The sequence below is a fragment of the Prionailurus viverrinus genome, chromosome B1 (genome assembly GCF_022837055.1).
Source record: "Prionailurus viverrinus isolate Anna chromosome B1, UM_Priviv_1.0, whole genome shotgun sequence".
Taxonomy (NCBI): domain Eukaryota; kingdom Metazoa; phylum Chordata; class Mammalia; order Carnivora; family Felidae; genus Prionailurus; species Prionailurus viverrinus.
In genome coordinates, this window is record NC_062564.1 from 22,927,057 (window position 1) to 22,946,683 (window position 19,627).

Genomic DNA, 19,627 nt, shown 5'->3' on the forward strand with positions numbered 1-19,627 from the left:
TCTGTATCTGTTTTGCCTGTTGATTTGTTTTGGTTTTTAGATTCCACCTATAAGCAAAATCATATGGTACTTTTCTCTCTGACTTATTCAGCATAATGGCCTCTAGGCCCATCCATTTTGTCACAAATGGTGCGATTTCGTTCTTTTTATGACTAAGTAATATTCCCTTGAATATATACACCACTTCTTTTTTATCCACATATCTATTAATGGGCATTTAGGTTACTTCCATATCTTTGCTATTTTAAAGAACGTTGTGATAACAAAGGGATGCATATGCTGAGTAATACTCCAGTATTTATATATACATTCCATTACATATATGTTTACATACACATAAAATGTATACATCCATATTATATATATATTATATATATATACACATATTATGTATGCGTAATAAACATACATTCCAGTATATACACACACACATCTTCCTCATCCATTCATCTGTTTAGGCTGCTTAAATATCTTGGCTATTGTAAATAATGCCACAATGCACATACAAGTGTATATAGATCTTTGCAAGTTAGTGTTTTCTTTCTCACTGGATAAATACTCAGAAGTGTGATTGCTGAATCATCTGGTATTTCTATATTTAAGTTTTGGAGGAACATCCATACTGTTTTCCATAGAGACCATACCAATTTGCATTCCCACCAGCACTATGTGAGGGTTTCCTTTTCTTCGTGTCCTCATCAACACTTGTTACTTTTTGTCTTTTTGATAATAGCCAATCTGACAGGTGTGAGCTGATAGCTCATTATGGTTCTGATTTGCATTTCTTCGATTAGTGATGTTGAACATTGTTGAATGTGCTGTTGACAGTCTGTATCTTTTAATTTATTGTAGTTCACAATCTATCTTCTTTGTAAAAATGTCTATTCAAGTCCTCCACCCATTTTTTAATTGGATTGTTTTCTTGATACTAACTTGTGTAAGATCATCATATATTTAGGATATTAAGCCCTTATCAGGTAAATGATTAGCAAATAACTTCTCCCATTCAGTAGGTTGCCTTCTTATTTTGCTACTAGTTTCCTTTGCTGTGCAGAAAAAAGGCTGAAATCCCATTTGTTTATTTTAATTTAATTTTAATTGTTTATTTTGCTTCCCTTGCTTGAAAAGACAGATCCAAAAAATTTGCTCAGACTGATGTCCAACACCTTACTGCCTATGATTTCTTCTATGAGTTTTACGGTTTCAGATCTTACATTGAAGTTTTCAATCCATTTTGAGTTTATTTTTGTGTATGGTGTAAGAATGTCTTCCAGTTTCATTCTTTTGTGTGTAGCGGCCCAGTTTTCCCAGACCACTTGCTGAAGAGGCTGTCTTTTCCCCACTGTACATTCTTGCCTCCTTCATACATAGATTAATTGACCATTTATGTGTGGATTATTTACTGGGCTCTGTGTTCTATTCCACTGGTTTAGGCACCTGTTTTTATGCCAATATCTTGGTTATTCATGGTCTTTTGTGATTCAATAGAAATTTTAGGATGCTTTGTTCTAGTTCTGTGAAAAAGTATTTTCATAGGAATTGCACTGTGTAGACTGCTTTGGGTAAGTATGGGCATCTTAGAAAAATTAATTCTTCTATTCAATAAGCACAGAATATTTTTACATTTATTTGTCTCTTCCACAATTCCTTCATCAATGTCTTAAATAGTTCTCAGAATTACCATGTTGGTTAATTTTTATCCTAGGTATTTTATTCTCTCTAATGCAATTATAAATCGGATTTTTTTTCTTAATTTCTATTTCTGTAGCTCATTATTAGTGTATGGAAATATGACAATTTCTGTACACTAACTTTATCCTAGGACTTTATTGAATTCATTCATTAGTTCTAATAGTTTTTTGGTGGATGCTTTAAGATTTTCTGCATACAGTATTGTATCAACTCAAATGATAGTTTTATTTCTTCTTTACTTTTATTTATCTTGGCTAATTGCCGTGGCTAGCATTTCCAATACTTCACTGAATGAAAGTGGCAAGAGTGGCATCTCTGTCTTCTTTGTCATCTTTGAGGAAAAATCTTTCATGTTTTTACTACTAAGTATGATGTTAGCTGTGGGTTTGTCATATATAGACTTTATTATGTTGAAATATGTTCCCTTTAAACTAACTTTGCTGAGTTTTTATCATGAAAGAATGTTGCCCTTTAAAGTGCTTTTTCTGCATCTACTGAGATGACCACATGGGCTTCACCCTTTCTCTTGTGAATGTGTTATAAATATCACATTAACTGTTTTGCATATGTTGACCATCCTTGCTTCCCTGCATAACTCACACTTACAACTGTGATGTATAACACTTTTAAATGTATTGTTGAACTTGGTTTGCTAATTTTCATTGAGGATTTTTGCATTTATATTCATGAGAGACGACCTATAGTTTCCTTTTTTTTGTAGTGTCTTTGTCTGGTTTCAGTATCGTGGTAATGCTGCCCTCACAGAATCAATTTGGAGGCTTTCCTTGCTCTTCAATTTTTTGGAATAATTTGAGAAGCACAGGTCCTAACTCTTCTTTAAATATTTGGGTAGAATTCACCTGTGAAACCATCTGGTCCTCGAGTTTTGTTTTTTGAGAGTTTTAAAATTACTACTTCAATTTCATTACTTGTAATCCATCTATTCAGATTTTCTATTTCTTCACGATTCAGTCTTCAAAGACTGATGGAATTTCTAGGAATTTATCCATTTCTTATAAATTGTTCAGTTTATTAGCATATGATTGTGTGTAGTAATCTCTTATGATCATTTGTACTTCTGTGGTGTCAGTTACAACTTCTCTTTTATTTCTGATTTATTTGGTCAATCTCTTTTTCTTTGAGTCTAAATAAAGGTTTATCAATTTTGTTGATCTTCTCAAAGACCCTTTTAGTTTTTTTTTTTATTTTATTTTTATGTTTTATTTATTTTAGAGAGAGCAAGCCGGGGAGGGGCAGGAGAGAGAGATGGAGAGAATCCCAAGCAGGTTCCGCACTGTCAGTGGAGTCAAACACGGGGCTCAAACTTATCAAACCGTGAGATCACGACCTGAGCTGAAACCAAGAGTTGTTGTTCAACCAACTGAACCACCCAGTTGCCCCTAGTTTTATTTACTTTTTAGTGTCATTGATCTTTTCTGTAGTTTTAAAATCTTTATTTCATTTAATCCACTCTGATCATCATTTCCTTCCTTCCACTAACATTGTGCTTTGTTTGCTCGTCTTTTTCAGTTCTTTTAGGTTTAAAGTTAAGAATGTTTCAGATTTTTCTTGTTTCTTAAATAGGCCTGTGGTGGCATGAATTTCCCTCTTACAGTGGCTTTTGGTGCTTCCGGTAGGTTTTGAAAAGCTTTGTTTCCATTTGTCTCATGGTGTGATTTTATTTCCTCTTTGATTTCTTCATCATTTAGTGTCCATGTGTTGTGTTTTCTTCAGTTTTCTTCTTGTAACTAATTTCGAGACATCCCATTGTGGTCAAAAATAATACCTGATGATTTCATTTTTTGAATTTTATACTTCTTTTGTGGCCTAATGTGATCTGGAGACTGTTCTGTATGTACTTGAAAAGAACACGTATTCTCTAGTTTTTAGATGAAATATTCTGTACATGTCTATTAAGCCCTTCTGGTCTGTCAATCAAGGCCAAAGTTTCCTTATTGATTTTCTATCGAGATGACCTATCCATTGATATAGGTGGGGCATTAAAGTCCCTTAGTATCATATTACTGTCAATTTCTGTTATGTCTGATAATATTTGCATTATACATTTCAGTGACTCTATGCTGAATATATATTTACAGTTGTTATATCCTCTTCTTGAAGTGACCCCTTTATCATTATGTAATGCCCTTGTCTTCTTTTACAGTCTTTGTTTTGAAGTATATTTTGTCTGATATGAGTATTGTTACACTAGCTTTCTCTTTATTTCTATAGCATATCTTTTTCTAATCCTTCATTTTCATTCTGTGTCTTTAGATCTGAAGTGAGTCTCCTGTAGGCAGCATATAAATGGGTCTTGGTTTTTTGTTTGTCTGGCTTTTTTTTTTATCCATTCTGTTATCCTATGTCTTTTGATTAGAGTAGTCTATTTACATTTAAAGTAATTATTGATAGGTGTGTTCTTATTGCCATTTTGTTAATAGTGTTGTGGTTGTTTCTGTAGTTCTCTGTTTCTTCTCTTGGTCACTTCCTTTATCAACTGATAAGTTTCCTTCAGTGTTATGCGTTGGTTCTTTTTATTTTAGTGTATCTGTTGTAGGTTTTTGGTTACCATGAGTTTCATATACATTGAGATTATATATACATATATACACACCAGTCTATTTTAAGCTGATAATTTCTTTACTCCCCTCTTCTCCATGTTTTGTTTTTGTCATCTTGACATTTTTATTTTGTGTGTCCCTTAACTAGTTGTTGTAGTTGTAATAGATTTTACTATTTTTATCTTTTAACCTTCAACTAACTTTTTAAGTGGTTCATTTATTGTCTTGACTGTATATTTGCCTGTAGAAGTGACATTTTTCTTTCATAATATGCTCTTATTTCTGGTTATGGCCTTTTCTTTTCCACTTAAAGAAACCCTTCAACATTTTTCACATGGCTTGTTTAGTGGTGATGAGCTCCTTTAGCCTTTTCTTATCTAGGAAGCTCTTTTTTAATTTTTTTTTTTTAATATTTATTTTTGAGAGAGAAAGACAGAGCATGAGAAGGGGAGGGGCAGAGAGAGGGAGACACAGAATCCGAATCAGGCTCCAGGCTCTGAGCTGTCAGCACAGAGCCCAAGGCAGGGCTCAAACTCACAAACCCTGAGACCATGACCCTAGGAAGTGCTTTATCTCTTCCAATTCTGAATGACAACCATGCTGGGTAGAGTAAGTTTTTCCCTTTCAGCACTTTAAATATATCCTGCCACTCCCCCTTCTGGCCTCTAATCTGCGTTTTATTCCCTCTAGTGTATTTTTCATTTCAGCTACTGTTTTCTTCAGTTCTGACTGGTTCTTTTTTATATTTCTCTTTGCTGAAGTTCTAAGTTCACTCCCTCTTCTTTGATGCGCATCTTTACAAGTATTACTTTAAACTCTTTATCAGATGGATTGTACATCTCCATTTTGTTTTAGTTCTTTTTCTGAGGTTTTACCTTGTTCTTTTGTTTAAAACATACTCCTCTCACTTTGCTTGACTTTGCATCTATTTTTATGAATTATGCACAGCTATCTCTCTGAATTTTGAAGGAGGGTCTCCTGTATGAACTTTGTAGACTGCACGTGCCTGATGGCTTTGACTGGCCAGCAGGAACAGGTGCAGACGGGGACTCTTGGGCTGCCCTCTGCACTGAAGCCTCCCTGGAGGGACAGCCTGAGCTGGAATGGGCATGTGCCAGGTGAAGTCCATAGGGTGCTGGGTGCCAGGGCTGCCCTGGCAGGATGACTGGTCCAAGGTTCCTTCCCTATCAAAGTCTGAGACCCTTTAGTTCTCATTACCTAAGTAGCTCTCCATGAATCAAAGAGATGATTCGTTTATTTTAGTTAGCTTTATAAATTATTTTAAATAGAAGCACTGGCCTGCAGTAAGCTACTTTTGTCACCCAAAAGCAAAAGTCAAATTTTGATTTACTTGGCATATAAATATCCTGTGGTGTTGCTGGAAATATGGCCAGACTCGCAAAAGATGAGTCCGCAAACAAAGTTCAGTTAAGTGAAGATCCTCATGCCCAAGTCAGAATGAGGCCCCGACTCCAGAATGAAGCTTCTTTTTATTAGGATAATTGCTAAAGACTACGTGCATAAAGTCAGCTAAGCAAGTGTGTTAATGAGTCTAATGGTTTAGCTTTTCAAGGTTGAATTTTGAGTCAATGGTTTCTATAACAGTAGGAAGGGTCAGGTGCGAAGGAGGATCCAGCCCTGGACAAATGTTAATGGCTCTAGGTGTTCCTTACGAGCATCAGCCTCCTTCAGCTGTGTAAACATGTCCTAAGGCCTTGCACCTTCTCCAGCCCTTTCCTTTTGAAGCCTTTTCCTTTGATGCTTCTCTCCTGCATCTCCCACACTATGGTTTGTTTTCCTTTGGCTTATAATACTCACACACACTCACCCACAATACTCACAACTGTCAGAGAGGATCCTTTTGGAACACGTAAGAATATTTAATACCCCATGGAAATATAAACAGTTACCTGAGAAGGCAGATTTGACCAATTTACTAAATTGAAAGCCATCTAATTTCATATTCAGCAATAGATGAATAGCCTATAGACCCATGTTTTGGTTGGTGCTTCATCTAACAAGCCAGACTAACTGTTAGTATCAAAAGTTTTCGTCTTCTGTAGTTCCTTAACATCAAAACAGCTATGAAACACAGTAACAAACTGGAGTGATCAGACACTGAAATGGAAGGAAAAAACTGAATGCAAGCATAATATAGTAAAATAAAGTATAATCAACAGTACATTCAGGTGTCCAAACTTTCATATAATATCGGAAGGTTTTTTTTTTTTTTTTTTTTTTTTTTTGAGCATTGGCTGACTTCAAGCCAAAAGTGAGACTAAAGAGTAACACTCTGAGGGGAGCCTGGGTGGCTCAGTCAGTTAAGTAGCCACTCTTGATTTCAGCTCACGTCATGATCTCACAGTTAATGGGTTCGACCCCTGTGTCGGGCTCCGCATTGACAGTGTGGACCTGCTTGGGATTCTCTCTCTCCCTCTATCTTTGCCCTTCCCCCACTAGCATCTGTGTGCGCTCTCGTGCGCGCTCTCTCTCTCTCTCTCAAATAAAAATTTAAAAAAAGGGTAATGTTCTGAAACAGTAAAAAAGCTACTCAGATATTTGATGCAGTTCAATAATCAAAGAAAACTTGGTAGTCCCTTTGGAAAGCATTTTGGATGCCACATTTTCCTGGAGAGCCAAAAAAAAAAAAAAAAAAAATAGTACCATCTTAGAAAACCAAGATTTTGGACACATTTTAGTCAGAGCATTTATATCCTGTTGATTCTCCTCCATCATTAGACAAGCAAGGTCTCTAGGGGCAAGAACTATATCCTAATCTTTTTTATCTTGTCCTTTTATTTATTTATTTACTTTGCGGGGGGGGGGGACGACTATGAGCAGGGAAGGGGCAGAGAGAGAGGGGGACACCTGATCTGACCTGGGCTCTGAGTTGACAGCAAAGAGCCCGATGTGGGGCTCAAACTCACAAGCTATGAGATCACAACCCGAGCAGAAGTTGGATGCTCACCTGACTGTGCCACCCAGGTGCCCCTTGTCCTATCATTTTATATCCACATGGTTCTTCACAGCTCTTAATACATAGCAGGCTTTCAAACTCTTGTTGAATGGTCAATAAATGGCTAAACATGAATTAACAGAGAAGAGGTGAATATACTGAAACATAAATATTTATTCTAAAATTGAATGAAATATAAATTAGGTAAGTTTCCCAAAAAAAAAAAGAAAGAAAATAAAAGAAAATGCAGTAGTCCTAGCCATGGCCTAGAAATGCCATAAATTTCTGTGAAAAGAGCATCTGTATAGTTTTTCTTAAGACTAAATATTTTATTTCATGGAAAGGAATCCTACATTGAGGATCACTGTCTCAATAAATATTACTTATAACCACTACTGAGTGGAATACCATTAGCATGGAATGGAATACAGAAACTAGGCAGTCATTCCAAGTATTGGATCTTCATAGTGAAGCTTATTTAATTATGACTTTATAATAAGCAAAAGACTCAGGCAACCACACAACATCAAAAAAAAAAAAAAGGAGGAGGAGGAAGAGGAAGAGGAGGAAGAAAATAAGAAAAAGAAAGAAAGAAAAAGGAGGTCCATCCATGTCTGAGTAGTTTTAAGATACTCTTTTGAGTTATGGAAGGCGTTGTCGGTCTTCATTATAGAAAATTAGGAAAAATATACACAAAAAATATATTAATTCTTTTCATTACATTGTTACCAAAACTCCAATACAGAAGTATACATGGGACTATATATAGAAACTATCTATTTGCAAACAGACATACCCATCTTCAAATGACTCAAACTATTTCTGTTTAGAATCATCTTCAAACAACAGATGCTTCACTGGAAAAAAAAATATTAGCAGCACTTATTTGCTTCTCACTTGTAAGGAGAACAAAGTAATAAACCGCAGAGACAGTTTCTGCACAATATTAGAAGTTATATAATTTTATTCAAATAAATTTCCAAAGGCGCTCATTCTGAGGTCAGAGCTGCTTTGCAGTTTTGAATGTGCATAAGAAATACGTTTCTACTGATACAACACAATGTGCAGGCACCAAACAACTCTTCAAGAATGTGAAAACTGTGTAATAATTTATATTAATTTCAAGCTTAAGTTTTTCACAAAACTTACATAATTAAACTGATATAATTTCTTTGAGACAGAAGACACATTAAGGTATGTGAATCATCTTATAATACAGAGCATCAGTGTTAAAAGGCACAAAACAGCTTCTGTCCTACCAAGATTTACTGTGATAATAAAGTCTGGTTATTAGATTTTTTTAAATGATGTTTATCTTTCATGTTTTTAATTGCAAATTCTTAGGATATTTTTCTTTGTATATACAATCAATATAACTACTCATCACACTTCTATTTCTGCTTTGAAATGACAGCCATCTATAAAGAGCTTTAGGTTGCCAAGAAGATCTGCGCTATGAGCTATAAAACATAACATTTTAACTCATTTTGATATTCCAAGTCAACATTTATTTCTGAAAACCATAAACTATAGATCTATATTATACTCCTTAAAGTTATGTACCAGTGTAGTTCAATATTTTACTCAACTATTCCACTTTAAACTCATCATAAAACAGGTAATGTATATGCTTATTGTCTATCATTGCTTTTCCTTTGCGGGGTGGAGGAAGGGAAAACGGAGTAAAACCAGAACCAGAACTTATTCTGCTCTATAAACAATCATCATCACGTACAAACAGGAGTTCACAGCATTTTCTTTCAAGATCAGGAAGAACTTAATGAATACTCCTTTCCCTACTTTTTTCAGTTCGGAATCAGAAGCTCTAATATTTACTTTTTAAATATTTGCGTATCTCTCTATAAGGAAATTGCAAATTTTGTCTCTCATACCCTCTAAAACACTATGAACAGCTTCTTTTCCCCTGCAAAAACTTCATTCTTAGCCTACCTGTGAGTCATATACAATAAGGTAAATATAATAATGAAAAAGACAACAACAACAACGAAAACAGCACAAGCCATAGAACATAGAACATTGTCCATCAAACTAAAGATATGTAACACTAAGTAATCCCTTGGGAGGTACTTCTGCAGAGGTTCAATACACAGGTGCTCACTGTACACAGACTTGTTCTGTACTAAGAAGTGGCTATATGGACAGAGAGCTTCTTTAACAAACTTTTTTCTCTCTATTCACATTCTGCACCTTTGGTATCACACGAGGGGTCTGCTCTAATCTAATTCATTATTTTTATTTTAGGAGCTTTCCTTTCCTGTGTAATCCAGGGCTTTCATCAGTTTCTATACATCAGATGACAATATTTTGCCAAAGATTACCAAAATACATATTCTCTTTCCCAAAGGAAAGCAGGATAGTGGTTATTTTGCATAGACAAATGTTTGCATAGACAAATGGCTAATACATGATTAGCCATTTTGGGTAGACTCTTAACTCTGCAAGGGTATCTTAAGAATTGGGTAAGATTGGAAATGAACAAATGAACAAATCCTTCAAAATAGCCCTTTTTTAAAAAATAAAGAGTCAAGTTTGGCAGTGGAAGTGCTGGCTATCAGGCAGAAAATGGTAAAGAAGATTCAAATTAGTTCCCAGAAGCCATCAGTAGCTAAAGAAAAGACCACAAGTTTGTATATTTCTATAGTAATGAAAAAGGGGAGTTTCAAGAGGAGCTTTTTGAATTCAACATTGTATCATCAGAGTAGTTTTAAAACACACTGTTTGAAAACATGTCTGTTCTCTGCAGCCTGTTACTGACTTCTAAAAGGCTTCCATTGGTGAGCATGCATGCTTGCCAAGAATTCCTTCTCAAGTATGTGTTTGTGAATGTTAGACTATTTTCTGCTATGCCAAGGTAATTAGCTTCCAAGGATTCAAAGCAGAAATGCAAAATCTGCATGATGTAGCAGGGGATGCAAGAAAACTGGCTGTTCGAGTATTTAACATTTATGCACCACATAAATATTCTCAGGCATTTGTCTGCAGTCATAATGGCTCGCTACATCCACTGGTTTAAACAACCAACATGAGTTACGTGCCCACATTATGAGACGCCCCGCAACGTGGTAAGAATACAGAACTTGAAGTCAGACAAGTGGGATCAGGTCCTAGTTAATCATTTTCTAGCTATGTGAGCTAGCAAAATGAGTTTATTGAATCTTAGTTTCCCTGTTTGTACAAGGAGGAGAATGTAAATTCCTTTTCATCGTTATTGTAAGGAATAAGTACATAAAACATACCCCAAAGAAGGAAAAATTCAATCAAGAGTAATGATGATCATTACTAGCTTCTAACAGTAATTCTGGAGAGAAAAATGAAGGCATGCTATTGTCAACTGACTATAATTCAGAGAGACCGTCAGTGTTTTGATAGACTGAAGCAGTGACAAGATTTGGTAAGACACTAAATACTAAAGAAGTTTTAACTTTACCATAACAGTGAAAAAAGTACATACTATACTTTCATCAAAAAACCTGGGTAGCTTTACTGAATGAAGCAACTTGAAAACTAGCCTGAACAAAAAACCCACAACACTTTTAAACTTAATAAGGTGATTGAGATCATCTCTAGTATCCAATTATATTACAGTATAATTCATCCATTATGACTCAATTATCAAAAGTGACCAAATATTAAACTTTAAAAAACCCACATTTATATTCTCTCCATTTATTATAGAGGTATTTTTAAGTATGTTCTAGAAGGTTACAGGGGTTCTGTTTGAATTTCTAGACTCCTAGATATTATTGCAGAAGACGTTTGCTATAAGGTGATGTGCCTGGTCTTCTTAATCTGTCCTATCGCATCCAACTCAGTCATAAAGACCACTAATTTGTTGAAAATAAAAATAGAAGGATGAGGGAATACTACATGAAGACAAAAGGCAGAAACCAACATTAGCTATAAATATATACATGTATATAGTTTCAATTTTGGTACTCTATTTATAAATTTTATACATCTTTTGTTAGATTTAAGTACCAAACACTTCTTCTTCCTATTGTTAAAGATTTTATTTTCAATTATATATCAAATTGCTTCCTGTATAAAATTCCTAATGATTACTGGACATTAACTCTTCCAACTCTAGTAATAATTTTATTATTGGTTCTCCATAAATGGTGATGAATTTTCCATGTGGAAAGTCATAAGTAAATATGACAAGTCATTTAGATTTATTTACTCCCTGCATTTCTTTCTTCTGTTCTTAAGCTTTGACTAAGACCACTAATAAAATGATGAATAGTAGGTAATTATAGGCTTTATTTTAAAGTATCACTACATAAGATATTTGCTAGAGATTTTAAGATATCCTTTACCTAGTTAATAAAGTTCACTTGTATTTATAGTTTAACTTTTTTTTTAATGCTTTTATTTATTTTTGAGACAGAGAGAGACAAAGCATGATCAGGGGAGGGGCAGAGAGAGAGGGGGACATAGAATCCAAAGCAGGCTCCAGGCTCTGAGCTGTCAGCACAGAGCCCGAAGCAGGGCTCGAACTCACAGACTGTGAGATCATGACCTGAGCTGAAGCCGGACGTTTAACCGACTGAGCCACCCCGGTGCCCCTATAGTTTAACTTTCTAAAATCATAAATGATGAATATTAAGTAATGTCTATGGCGTTAGTGACACTATTTCTACTTTACACCCTTGCTGTGATGGTTTTCCATTAATTTCTACTTCCCCTATGGCTTAACCACCCATTCCTACAACCTTTCGCTATTTCATATACAGCTGAATTTGGAAAAAAATTAAAGAGAAAAAAAATCTTGCTTCCATGTTCCTAAGCAAGATTTGACATATGCCATGCCACCTTTCCTATTTGCTGGCCATCTCGAAATTCTCATCCTTAGCCTTATGGTCTTTCCTGCAAGTATTTCATTATCCCTACTAGAGTGATTTTTATAATTTTGCTAAACTTTCCGGGAAAATTTTTCCGGTAGGTTTTCCCTAGGAAAAACTTTTCTGTAGGAACAGTTGCTCTCATTTGCAAATTATTTTCTTGCACTAGATATGTACAGACAATGTGTTAAATTCTTTGTTGATATCGCTCTGATTTTGCTCATATTTGAACAGCACCCATTTTTCCTGAACTAGTGAAGTGGCTATAAGCAAGAGACTACATAGCTCAGTGGTTCAATTTTTTGTTGTTATGAAAACTGGCCATTTCTTTAAACTATGACACCTCTGTGTAGCCATACCTCCTTTATGTCTCAGGTGGACTTCTTCCATTAAATCTTTACTCCCCTTATTTCTTCATGAGTCACTGCCACCAAGAAATACAATCAGTATCTCAAGGTAAGCCACTCATTTTACTGGGTGGATCTTTGCCTGTACTTTGAATTCTGCCACCTTTTGTTCCTCGGCACTCACTGACTCAGCTGTCTTTTACCCCCTGCCCCATGTAAGCCTTCTGTAGCGAAGTAAGGTCCCAATCACAACTCTTCCTTCTCAGGACAGGGTCCTCATTTTCTGGGGGAAAATAGTTCTTGCCAATTTTTGACATCTGCCACTAACACTATGCCCCTTAGCACTTTCTGCTCTTCTCAATAACAAAGGATCCTTATGAAAAAGAGCGTCTTATAGTGGTTGTGGTTTCAGTAGCTGTTGAAAAAATTTGCAGACAGATTGGAACGTATCAGATTTTTCTGTCTTCCAGTCACTTGGAATTTAACTTGACATAGGTTTTTAGTTCTCTGTCATGTGCTTCGTTTCCAAGAGTGGAAATTTTCTGACCTGCAATCATGCTCCAAAGAAACACTTTCATATGAAGAATACAAACAAGAACCTCATTAAAGAAGGTGGGTAGTTTTCCCTTTTACTCTCTTCTGAATAAGTTGACTAACTGGCATAATTCCTTCATGTATCCTTGCCAAAAAATGACTTAGAAGCTACTGGACTTTTTCATTTTTCAAGGATGATTTGCAAATACTTCACCTTATGTAATGCTTACTGGTATACTATGAATTTATATTTCTTCCTGACATAATTTCAGTTGATATTTTCCAAGAAACTTGTTTTTTGTATAATAAAATTGACAGTACTGACTTTTTAAGAACTTTTGATTATGTGTAAGTGATATCATCATCATGGCAGAATAAGAGCATTCTACCATTCTCTCTCCAAAAAAACATGGATTTTGACAATTGCCTATGAACAAGAGTGCCTTTGTGGAAGCTGAGTCCAACTGAGTAATGCCAGCACTACTGGAAAAACACTAAAAATGAAATAATGGATGCACTGAAGAGGGTAAGACAAACGGTTTCAATTTCGTAGTTCACTCCGCCCGGGGGGCACAGCTCAGTGTCCTGAGAGAACTTCTCTGTGATTTCTCCCAGAGGGGAAAGCGAGAGTGTGTTAGTGAGCACCCAGCTTCCCCAGCTAGGTAGGACACTGAGAAGAGACACAAATCTTATACCATCCAGAATACTGAGTCATATACTGCACAAGTTGGGGGCAGTGGACCGATGGGAGAACAGCAACCAGGCCTCAGAACGGAACACATCAAAAGGACGCAGATCCTAATAACCACTTCGTGGAATCCATCAGGAAGCCCGCCAGTGAGTTGCTGAAGACACTTCACCTGTGGATTCCCCCCAGCAGGCCCAGAGGCACCCTTCATGCTCCACGTGCAGCCTCTGCACACCCTCTGTCCTGTGGCTGTCCCCCTGCGCACACTCTGCTGGCAGTGAAAGTAAGCCTTTCAGATAACAATTGGACAAACGCAGAGAGCCAGCCCAACTCTGCAGCATGAGGAGAAAGGACACAAACTAGGGCATTCTAGTTTTGCAGGATCAAGAGGAAGATATACAAACCCGAATCCCCCCACCTCAGAGGGACCAAGAAGTATAGAGCAGGTGTGTTCACAAGAAAGATAGGAGAAAGCCTCAGAATTCCCTAACATAACTGAAAGGGGGAATTTCTTCCCCAAAGCCAGTCAGTAAACATTAGAAGAGATGAATATTCAAGTATGAAGACTTCAACTTCAAGGACACGAAAAATCAAGGAAACATGATACCACCGAAGGAAAACTGTAATTTTTCCAGTAACTGACCAACAAAGAAATGAAGAGCTATGATTTGCACAATAAAGAATTAAAAGTATGTGTTTTAAGAAAGCTCAGTGAACTACAAAGTAACACATTAAAGATAATTCAACAAAGTAAGAAAAGCAACACATGAACAAAGTGAGAAGTTTACCAGAGATAGGAATCATAAGAAGGAACTAAACAGAATAGGATATATAAAATGAAAAATGCAATAGAGAATATCAATAGTAGACTGGATCAATCAGAAATAATTCGCAAATTAGAAGACAGATCACTTGAAATTATCTAGACAGGAGAGAACAATGACAAAAAAAAATGACAAAGAGTGAAAAAAACCTATCTTACTAGAGTCTCAGAATGAGAAGAGAGGGAGAAAGGGGCAGAAAGATTAAAGAAATAATGGGTGAGAATGCTTCAAATGTGGGGAGACGTTTGAAAATACAAGTTCTTGAAGCTCATAGGTTTTCATAAAATTTCAACCCTAAATGATCTTCTCCAAATTACACTATAATAAAACTGTCTAAAATTAAATATGGCAAATTTTTAAAACAGAAACAAAAAAATATCACATGCGAGTGAACCCACCCTTAAGCTATCAGAAACCTTGTAAGACAAGAGAGTAGAATGATATATTAAATATACTAAAAGGAAAAAACTATCAACCAAGAATATCTTACTTAGTAAGGTTGTCCTCCAGAAATGAATCAGTGATAAAAAAAATTCCAAACAAGGAGTGGAGTTCATCACCACTAGACCTGCCTTGTAAGAAATGCCAAAATTAACAGACTTATTAGCAACACACAAGATGAAACAAGCATATATATAGGTAAATATATACTCAAATTCATAATTTTCTAATACTATATTATGGTAGCATGTTAATAACTTAAATGTTAATAACTTAAATATTTAATAACTTAAATAACTTATGAAAACCTATGACAAACAATATAAAACGAGGTAAACTGTGACCTCAAGAATGAAGATATGTGTGGGGGGAAAAGTAAAAGGTAGTTTTAGTATACAATTGAAGTTAAATTATCAATGTAAAATAGACTATTATATTTTTTTTTTAATTTTTTTTTTCAACGTTTATTTATTTTTGGGACAGAGAGAGACAGAGCATGAACGGGGGAGGGGCAGAGAGAGAGGGAGACACAGAATCGGAAACAGGCTCCAGGCTCTGAGCCATCAGCCCAGAGCCTGACGCGGGGCTCGAACTCACGGGCCGTGAGATCGTGACCTGGCTGAAGTCGGACGCTTAACCGACTGCGCCACCCAGGCGCCCCTAGACTATTATATTTTTAAGATGTTTTATGTGAGCCTCACGGTAACCACACAACAAAATTATACAAAACATACAAAAGAAAAAGAGAAGGGAATCAAAGCAACGACTGTAAAAAAGCATCAATTTATACAGGAAGGAACTACAAAACTAGCCAGAAAACCATTAAGATGCCATTAATAAGTCCTTACCTATCAATAATTACTTTAAATGTAATTCAAAAGGTATAGAGTGGGTAAAGGTATAAAAAAAGAAGACTCAACTAAATGCTGCCCCCTAGACACTCACTTCAGCATCAAGGAGACAAATAATTTCAAAGAGAAGGGATGGAAAAAGATATTCCACACAAATGGAAACCAAGCGAACATGTGGAGAATGGGGAACTCTCTTGCACTGTTGGTAGGAACTGGTGCAGACACTCTGGAGAACAGTATGGAGGCTCCTCAAAAAACTAAAAATGGAACTACCCTACAATCCAGCAAATGCACTATTATTTACCCAAAGGATACAAAAATACAGAATCAAAGGTGTACATGCACCTCAATGTTTACAGCAGCATAATCAACAGCCGAACTACGGAGAGAGCCCAAATGTCCACTGACTGATGGTAGGTCTGTATGTGTGTGTGTGTGTATGTATGTATACATACATATATATACACATACATACACACACACAAACACACACAGTATATCCATGGTATACTGATGGTAGTATGTATACTATATCCATCAGTCAATGGACATTTGGGCTCTCTGTATAGTTTGGAGCTACACACACACACACACACACATACTTGGTATATACCAAATAGTGTATATATAGTGTACGTACACACACACACACACACACACACACACACACACACACACAGGAATAATACTGAGCCATCAAAAAGAGTGGAAATATTGCCATTTGCAATGACATGGATGGAGGCAGAATGTACTACGCTAAGTGAAATAAATCAGAGAAAGACAAATACCATATGATTTTACTCACATGTAGAATTTAAGAAACAAAGCAGATGAACATATGGGAAAGTGAGTGGAAGAGAAGAGAGGGAAATAAACCACAAGACACTCTTAAAGACAGAGAACAAACAAAGTTGATGGAGGGAGAAGTTGGGTGGGAGATGGGCTAGATGGGTGAGGGGTATTAAGGAGGGTACTTGTTGTGATGAGCACTGGGTGTTGTATGTAAGTGGTGAATCACTGTATTCTATTCCTGAAACCAATATTGCACTGTATGTTAACTAAGATTTAAATTAAAAAAATAATAAAACTGAATGGTACTGTCATAAAAACATACAGACCACTGCAATAGAATTGCAAGCCCAGAAATAAACTCAGACAAACATTGTCAATGAATATTTAACAAAGGAGTAAAGAATACTCAATGGAGAAAGCATACTGTCTTCAACAAAAAGTCCTGGGAAAAGTGGATATTCACACTTACGCGAATGAAAATGGATTCCTGTCTTATGCCACTCACAAAACTTAACTCAAATGGGTTAAAGACATAAACCTAAGACACAAAACTATAAAACTCCTAGAAAAAAATATATGAAAAAACCTCCTTGACATTGGTCTTGACGATATTTTGAATATGACACCAATAGCAAAAATAAACAAATGGGAATACATTACACTAAAAAGCTTTTGCAAAGCAATGGTAACAATCAACAAAATGAAAAGGCAACTTACAGAATAGGAGAAAATATTTGCTAATTATTTATTGGATAAGGAGTTAAGTTCAAAACGTATAAGAAACTCACACAACTAAAACAAAAATCCAGTTAAAAAGCAGGCACAAAACCTGCATAGGTATTTTCCAAAGAAGACCTAAAAATGGCCAACAGGTATGTAAAAAGAGGCTCAAAAGTCACTAATCATCCTAGAAAGGAAAATCACAACCACAATGAAGTAACATCTAATACCTATTAATTATCAAAAAGATAAGAGGTAACAAGTGTTGGCAGGGATGAAGAAAAAGGAATTCTTATATACTGTTGGTGGGAATGTAAAAAATACAGCCACTATGGAAAACAGTATGGAGGTTAAACTTAAAAAACTTAAAAATAAAACTACCATGTGATCCAGCAACCTCACTTCTTGGTGTATTTCTGAAGGCAACCACATTTTTATCTTGAAGAGAGATCTGCATCCCCATTTTCACTGCATCATTATACACAACAGTCAAGACACAGAAACAACTTAAGTGTTCATTGCTAGATTAATGATTAATCACATTATATATACAAATGTGTATGTGTGTGTATACACATGCACACACGCACACGCGCACACACACACACACACACACACACCCCACGTTTCAGCCATTAAAAAAAAAAATCATGCCATTTGCAACACAGAGATGGCCTTGGAGAACGCAACGCCAAGTGAAATAACACAGGCAGAGAAAGGCTAATAGTGTGTGATCTCCCTTGTATGTGGAATCTTAAGAAAGGGAGAGTAGAATGGTGATTTCCAAGGGCTGTAGGGTGGGGAAAACAGGGAGATGTTCGTCAAAGGGTACAAATTTCCAGTTATAAAATGTGTAAGTTCCAGGATTGTCATTTATAGCACTGTGACTATAGTTAATTTCTAAGAGAGTAAAATCTTAAATGTCCTCACCACACACACACACACACAAAGGTAAATTATCCGAGGTGATAGAAGTATTAACCTTATTATGGTAATCATTTTGCAATATATACAGGTATCAAATCGAGTCGTATACCCTCAGCTTTCACACAAGGTTATATGTCAGTTATACCTCAGTAAAGCTGGGGGTGGGGCAGGGAAGTACTGTCCTTGTAGGTGGCAAAGAAACAAACAAACAAAAAGTCTACTTTGTTTCTAGATTTACACAGCGTTCTACTCAGCAGCGTGGGGTCTCAATACAGCAATTTTCTGAAAGGGTATATTTGTGCTACATGTTTAACCAAGCCACCTTCCCCTTTTTTTCCAATTGCACACCCTTATTTTACAACATTGACATCTTGGTCTCCACAGAGGACCCCACAAGGGCCTTTTATATCCTTCAAGCTTTTAATCTCCTCATAATGTCTCAAATTGAGGAGATTAGGATGGCTAGTCAGCAGTCAGCAATGGAAGACTATAACCTCTTTCTCAGTTTATGTATCCCCACAGTGCAGAACATGGGAATTTTGCCTACAAGTACATCAACCAAACAATTAATTAATCAATAAATAAATAACCCTAACTTAGAGGCTTCAAAGTTCAATATTTTCTTTAACAGGGTCCTATCACTTTGCTTTAGGTGGCTTACAGGATATATATCAGTATACAAAATTCAAACTTTTATTGGACCACAAGAACATCCGAACCAGAAGGTACAGGTTCACTACCATTTAATTGGCATGTTGAACTGATGTGCTTCTCTGCCCTTTTTCTCATCTCTTTAGTCAAGCATCACTTCAAATCTTTTGCCTATTTATTTTCTGAATTATCAAACAATAAAACAGACTTTTTATTCTTTGGTGTACAGTCCTGTAAATTTTGACAGACTGAGAAAGTTTCCTCTCATTAAGAGTTTGGCTGCTATAGTTTCCCACTGCCAACTGCTTTCATTGCCCCTACTGTCCTGCCACAGGATTGCCTGACAATTGGGGAGCAATAGAAAAATACTAAAATAAACAACAACAAAAAACAAGATCTACTAGAATTATCTCCTACATATATGTCTCTTCCAAACTGCCCCAATTCAACTGAAGGGAAAAAAAAAAAAAAAAAAGGAAGATTGATAGTTTTTTATTTACTAATTGTCATCTTGAATACTGGCATTCTTACCTGATCTACTTGCTAACATTTACTTTTTAGAAACACCAAATACCTGATTAGCTTTGCATTCTCTCCAGGTTTATAGTTCTTCAGTGGGAGAGAAAGGTTAGCATGTATATATGCCATCTTACCTATAAATAGATTGTCTTATTTTTTAAAACCATGATTCTGTCTTCTGGGTAGCAATAATTCTTTACATATTCCAGATACATGTCCCATACACATATATTTTCCAAATGTGTTCTCTGATTCTATGGAC

The 19,627-nt window shown here is 36.0% G+C and overlaps 1 protein-coding gene across 5 annotated transcripts in view; it reads right to left on the bottom strand.

The window, feature by feature from the left end:
* TUSC3 (tumor suppressor candidate 3) overlaps positions 1 to 19,627 on the bottom strand; it is a 262,371-nt gene that overhangs the window by 96,758 nt on the left and 145,986 nt on the right. The window lies entirely within an intron of this gene.